The sequence below is a fragment of the Oryzias melastigma genome, linkage group LG12 (assembly GCF_002922805.2).
Source record: "Oryzias melastigma strain HK-1 linkage group LG12, ASM292280v2, whole genome shotgun sequence".
Taxonomy (NCBI): Eukaryota; Metazoa; Chordata; class Actinopteri; order Beloniformes; family Adrianichthyidae; genus Oryzias; species Oryzias melastigma.
The window spans coordinates 20,135,442-20,140,492 of record NC_050523.1 but is presented as its reverse complement, the minus strand read 5'-3'; the positions used below and the strand labels follow the sequence as shown (position 1 = coordinate 20,140,492).

General features: G+C 35.1%; 9 non-coding genes across 9 annotated transcripts; all 9 read left to right on the top strand.

The window, feature by feature from the left end:
- The first annotated feature begins 593 nt into the window (after nucleotides 1–593).
- Nucleotides 594–667, top strand: trnat-agu. The gene has a single exon. It is a non-coding gene; the product is annotated as a tRNA-Thr (tRNA).
- A 279-nt stretch (nucleotides 668–946) lies between these two features.
- Nucleotides 947–1,019, top strand: trnat-cgu. Its single transcript has one exon. It is a non-coding gene; the product is annotated as a tRNA-Thr (tRNA).
- Nucleotides 1,020–1,295: 276 nt separating this feature from the next.
- trnat-agu lies at nucleotides 1,296–1,369 on the top strand. Its single transcript has one exon. It is a non-coding gene; the product is annotated as a tRNA-Thr (tRNA).
- Nucleotides 1,370–1,649: 280 nt separating this feature from the next.
- trnat-cgu lies at nucleotides 1,650–1,722 on the top strand. The gene has a single exon. It is a non-coding gene; the product is annotated as a tRNA-Thr (tRNA).
- Nucleotides 1,723–1,999: 277 nt separating this feature from the next.
- trnat-agu lies at nucleotides 2,000–2,073 on the top strand. Its single transcript has one exon. It is a non-coding gene; the product is annotated as a tRNA-Thr (tRNA).
- A 624-nt stretch (nucleotides 2,074–2,697) lies between these two features.
- On the top strand, nucleotides 2,698–2,770 carry trnat-cgu. The gene has a single exon. It is a non-coding gene; the product is annotated as a tRNA-Thr (tRNA).
- Nucleotides 2,771–3,811: 1,041 nt separating this feature from the next.
- On the top strand, nucleotides 3,812–3,885 carry trnat-agu. Its single transcript has one exon. It is a non-coding gene; the product is annotated as a tRNA-Thr (tRNA).
- Nucleotides 3,886–4,164: 279 nt separating this feature from the next.
- trnat-cgu lies at nucleotides 4,165–4,237 on the top strand. Its single transcript has one exon. It is a non-coding gene; the product is annotated as a tRNA-Thr (tRNA).
- A 616-nt stretch (nucleotides 4,238–4,853) lies between these two features.
- On the top strand, nucleotides 4,854–4,927 carry trnat-cgu. The gene has a single exon. It is a non-coding gene; the product is annotated as a tRNA-Thr (tRNA).
- The last annotated feature ends 124 nt before the right edge of the window (nucleotides 4,928–5,051 follow it).

Here is a 5,051-nt window from a genome sequence, read left to right as displayed (position 1 = left end):
AAAAAAAAAAAAAAAAATCTGTGACTTAAAAAGAATATTGTCAATTATTGAAAGTTCTTGAAGACAATGTAGTGTTTGTCCCTAAAAAGTAACATGTAGTTCCACATACATTCATAAGAATAGAACTAACAGTCTGAAACCAGGCGATATTCCTTGATAGTTGGTGCATCTCAGAACATGTTGGTTCTTCTGCTAGTTTAAGGTTTTTTTAGGGAAAGAGATAAACCATTGTGAGAAACTAAACAAGGTGCTGTGGCTTAGCTGGTTAAAGCGCCTGTCTAGTAAACAGGAGATCCTGGGTCCAAATCCCAGCAGAGTCTGTTTTAACATGGGCAGCACCCGTGACCTTTCTTTAAATAAATCTTTAAATTGAAGACAATATTGTCATACAGCAAAAAACTCTTGAAGAAAAAATAAAGTTTCTGTCCTTAAAAAGAACAGTTAAAATTAAAGATACATTCATAAGAAAAGAACAAACAAATAGAAAACAGGCGACGTTCCTTGATAGTTGGTGCATCTAAGAACATGTTGATCCTTCTGCTATTTCAAATGTTTTTTGGGATAGAGATAAACCACTGTGACAGACTAAACCAGGCGCTGTGGCTTAGCTGGTTAAAGCGCCTGTCTAGTAAACAGGAGATCCTGGGTCCAAATCCCAGCAGTGCCTCCTACAAAAAAAAATGAGCTTTGCTTAAACCCATTTTTGTTAAAAACTGGAACAGACGAATATCGTGGGTCAAAGAGAAAAAGCGTTGTTGGTAGGATTGTATTTAGACGTACCACATGCTTTTGATTGGGCAATAAAATAATCTTGGCTTTAAAACTAATGTATTTATTGAGATATAACAAAAGTTAGAAAACAGGCAAAATCTCCTGAAATTTTTTTTGTCCAAAAACGTGTTCGATTTCAGTGAGATTGCAAAAACATTTCTACATCAAACACAGAGGCATTGTGGCTTAGTGGTTAAAGCGCCTGTCTCGTAAACAGGAGATCCTGGGTCCAAATCCAAGCAGTGCCTCTGCCAACATGCCCTAAATCTCTGTTCTTTGAAAGACAAAAAAGGTTATTTAACATTAGAAAAAAAAAATCCATGTACTAATTGCTTTTGAAGGTAAAATAGTGTGTCTTTCATTAAAAAATGTTATCTTGATTTATAAACACATTTTTTTTTAGAAAAGAACAGTTAAGGAACGTGCAACATTCCTTGAAAAACTGTCCATCTTATGACTTTTTGACATTATCCTACTTCAAAAGTTTGCAGGGAACGGGATCAACCACTTTAACAGCTCAACAAGGCGCTGTGGCTTAGCTGGTTAAAGCGCCTGTCTAGTAAACAGGAGATCCTGGGTCCAAATCCCAGCAGTGCCTCTTTAAACAAAAAAATGAGCTTTGCTTAAACCCATTTTTGTTAAAAACTGGAACAGACGAATATCGTGGGTCAAAGAGAAAAAGCGTTGTTGGTAGGATTGTATTTAGACGTACCACATGCTTTTGATTGGGCAATAAAATAATCTTGGCTTTAAAACTAATGTATTTATTGAGATATAACAAAAGTTAGAAAACAGGCAAAATCTCCTGAAATTTTTTTTGTCCAAAAACGTGTTCGATTTCAGTGAGATTGCAAAAACATTTCTACATCAAACACAGAGGCACTGTGGCTTAGTGGTTAAAGCGCCTGTCTCGTAAACAGGAGATCCTGGGTCCAAATCCAAGCAGTGCCTCTGCCAACATACCCAAAATCTCTGTTCTTTGAAAGACAAAAAAGGTTATTTAAAATTAGAAAAAAAAAAATCCATGTACTAATTGCTTTTGAAGGTAAAATAGTGCGTCTTTCATTAAAAAATGTTATCTTGATTTATAAACACATTTTTTTTTAGAAAAGAACAGTTAAGGAACGTGCAACATTCCTTGAAAAACTGTCCATCTTATGACTTTTTGACATTATCCTACTTCAAAAGTTTGCAGGGAACGGGATCAACCACTTTAACAGCTCAACAAGGCGCTGTGGCTTAGCTGGTTAAAGCGCCTGTCTAGTAAACAGGAGATCCTGGGTCCAAATCCCAGCAGTGCCTCTTTAAACATGGTCAGCACCTGTGACATTTCTTAAAAAAAATCTTTAAATTGAAGACAATATTGTCATACAACAAAAAACTCTTGAAGAAAAAAGAAAGTTTCTGTCCTTAAAAAAAAAAGTTAAATTTAAAGATACATTCATAAGAAAAGAGCAAACAAATAGAAAACATGCAACGTTCTTTGATAGTTGGTGCATCTAAGAACATGTTTATTCTTTTGCTAGTTCAAATGTTTTTTGGGATAAAGATAAACCACTGTCACAAACTAAACAAGGTGCTGTGGCTTAGCTGGTAAAAGCGCCTGTCTAGTAAACAGGAGATCCTGGGTCCAAATCCCAGCAGTGCCTCTTTAAACATGGTCAGCACCACTGGCAATTTATGCAAAAAAATAAAAATCTGTGACTTAAAGAGAATATTGTCAATTATTGAAAGTTCTTAATGACAATGTAGTGTTTGTCCTTAAAAAGTAACATGTAGTTCCACATAGATTTATAAGAATAGAACTAACAGTCTTAAACCAGGCTATATTCCTTGATAGTTGGTTCATCTCAGAAAATGTTGATTCTTCTGCTAGTTCAAGGTTTTTTAATAGAAAGAGATAAACCATTGTGACAAACTAAACAAGGCGCTGTGGCTTAGTGGTTAAAGCGCCTTTCTCGTAAACAGGAGATCCTGGGTCCAAATCCCAGCAGTGCCTCTTTCAGCACCCATGATCTTTCTTTTAAAAAAATCTTTAAATTGAATACAAAATTGTCATACAGCAAAAATCTCTTGAGGAAAAAATAAAGTTTATCTCCCTAAAAATAAAAGTTAAATTTAAAGATACATTCATAATTTCCCTAATTGGCCTAATTTCCCAACCTGGGATGAATAAAGTATTTCTATTCTATTCTATTCTATATTCTATAAGAAAAGACCAAACAAATAAAAAACATGCAACGTTCTTTGATAGTTGGTGCATCTAAGAACATGTTTATTCTATTGCTAGTTCAACTGTTTTTTGGGATAAAGATAAACCACTGTGACAAACTAAACAAGGCGCTGTAGCTTAGCTGGTTAAAGCGCCTGTCTAGTAAACAGGAGATCCTGGGTCCAAATCCCAGCAGTGCCTATTTCAACATGGTCAGCACCACTGGCAATTTATGCAAAAAAAAAAAAAAATCTGTGACCTAAAAAGAATATTGTCAATTATTGAAAGTTCTTGAAGACAATGTAGTGTTTGTCCTTAAAAAGTAACATGTAGTTCCACATAGATTCATAAGAATAGAACTAACAGTCTTAAACCAGGCTATATTCCTTGATAGTTGGTGCATCTCAGAAAATGTTGATTCTTCTGCTAGTTCAAGGTTTTTTAATAGAAAGAGATAAACCATTGTGACAAACTAAACAAGGCGCTGTGGCTTAGCTGGTTAAAGCGCCTGTCTAGTAAAAAGGAGATCCTGGGTCCAAATTCCAGCAGTGCCTGTTTTAACATGGGCAGCACCCGTGACCTTTCTTTAAAAAAAATCTTTAAATTTAAGACAATATTGTCATACAGCAAAAAACTCATGAAGAAAAAATAAAGTTTCTGTCCTTAAAAAGAACAGTTAAAATTAAAGATACATTCATAAGAAAAGAACAAACAAATAGAAAACAGGCGACGTTCCTTGATAGTTGGTGCATCTAAGAACATGTTGATCCTTCTGCTATTTCAAATGTTTTTTGGGATAGAGATAAACCACTGTCACAGACTAAACAAGGCGCTGTGGCTTAGCTGGTTAAAGCGCCTGTCTAGTAAACAGGAGATCCTGGGTCCAAATCCCAGCAGTGCCTCTTTCAACATGGTCAGCACCATTGGCAATTTATGCAAAAAAAAAAAAAAATCTGTGACTTAAAAAGAATATTGTCAATTATTGAAAGTTCTTGAAGACAATGTAGTGTTTGTCCTTAAAAAGTAACATGTAGTTCCACATAGATTCATAAGAATAGAACTAACAGTCTTAAACCAGGCTATATTCCTTGATAGTTGGTGCATCTCAGAAAATGTTGATTCTTCTGCTAGTTCAAGGTTTTTTAATAAAAAGAGATAAACCATTGCGACAAACTAAACAAGGCGCTGTGGCTTAGTGGTTAAAGCGCGTGTCTCGTAAACAGGAGATCCTGGGTCCAAATCCCAGCAGTGCCTCTTTCAGCACCCGTGACCTTTCTTTTAAAAAAATCTTTAAATTGAATACAAAATTGTCATACAGCAAAAAACTCTTGAAGAAAAAATAAAGTTTATCTCCCTAAAAATAAAAGTTATATTTAAAGATACATTCATAAGAAAAGAACAAACAAATAAAAAACATGCAACGTTCTTTGATAGTTGGTGCATCTAAGAACATGTTTATTCTTTTGCTAGTTCAACTGTTTTTTGGGATAAAGATAAACCACTGTGACAAACTAAACAAGGCGCTGTCGCTTAGCTGGTTAAAGCGCCTGTCTAGTAAACAGGAGAACCTGGGTCTAAATCCCAGCAGTGCCTATTTCAACATGGTCAGCACCACTGGCAATTTATGCAAAAAAATAAAAATCTGTGACTTAAAAAGAATATTGTCAATTATTGAAAGTTCTTGAAGACAATGTAGTGTTTGTCCTTAAAAAGTAACATGTAGTTCCACATAGATTCATAAGAATAGAACTAACAGTCTTAAACCAGGCTATATTCCTTGATAGTTGGTGCATCTCAGAAAATGTTGATTCTTCTGCTAGTTCAAGGTTTTTTAATAGAAAGAGATAAACCATTGTGACAAACTAAACAAGGCGCTGTGGCTTAGCTGGTTAAAGCGCCTTTCTCGTAAACAGGAGATCCTGGGTCCAAATCCCAGCAGTGCCTATTTCAACATGGTCAGCACCACTGGCAATTTATGCAAAAAAAATAAAAATCTGTGACTTAAAGAGAATATTGTCAATTATTGAAAGTTCTTGAAGACAATGTAGTGTTTGTCCTTAAAAAGTAA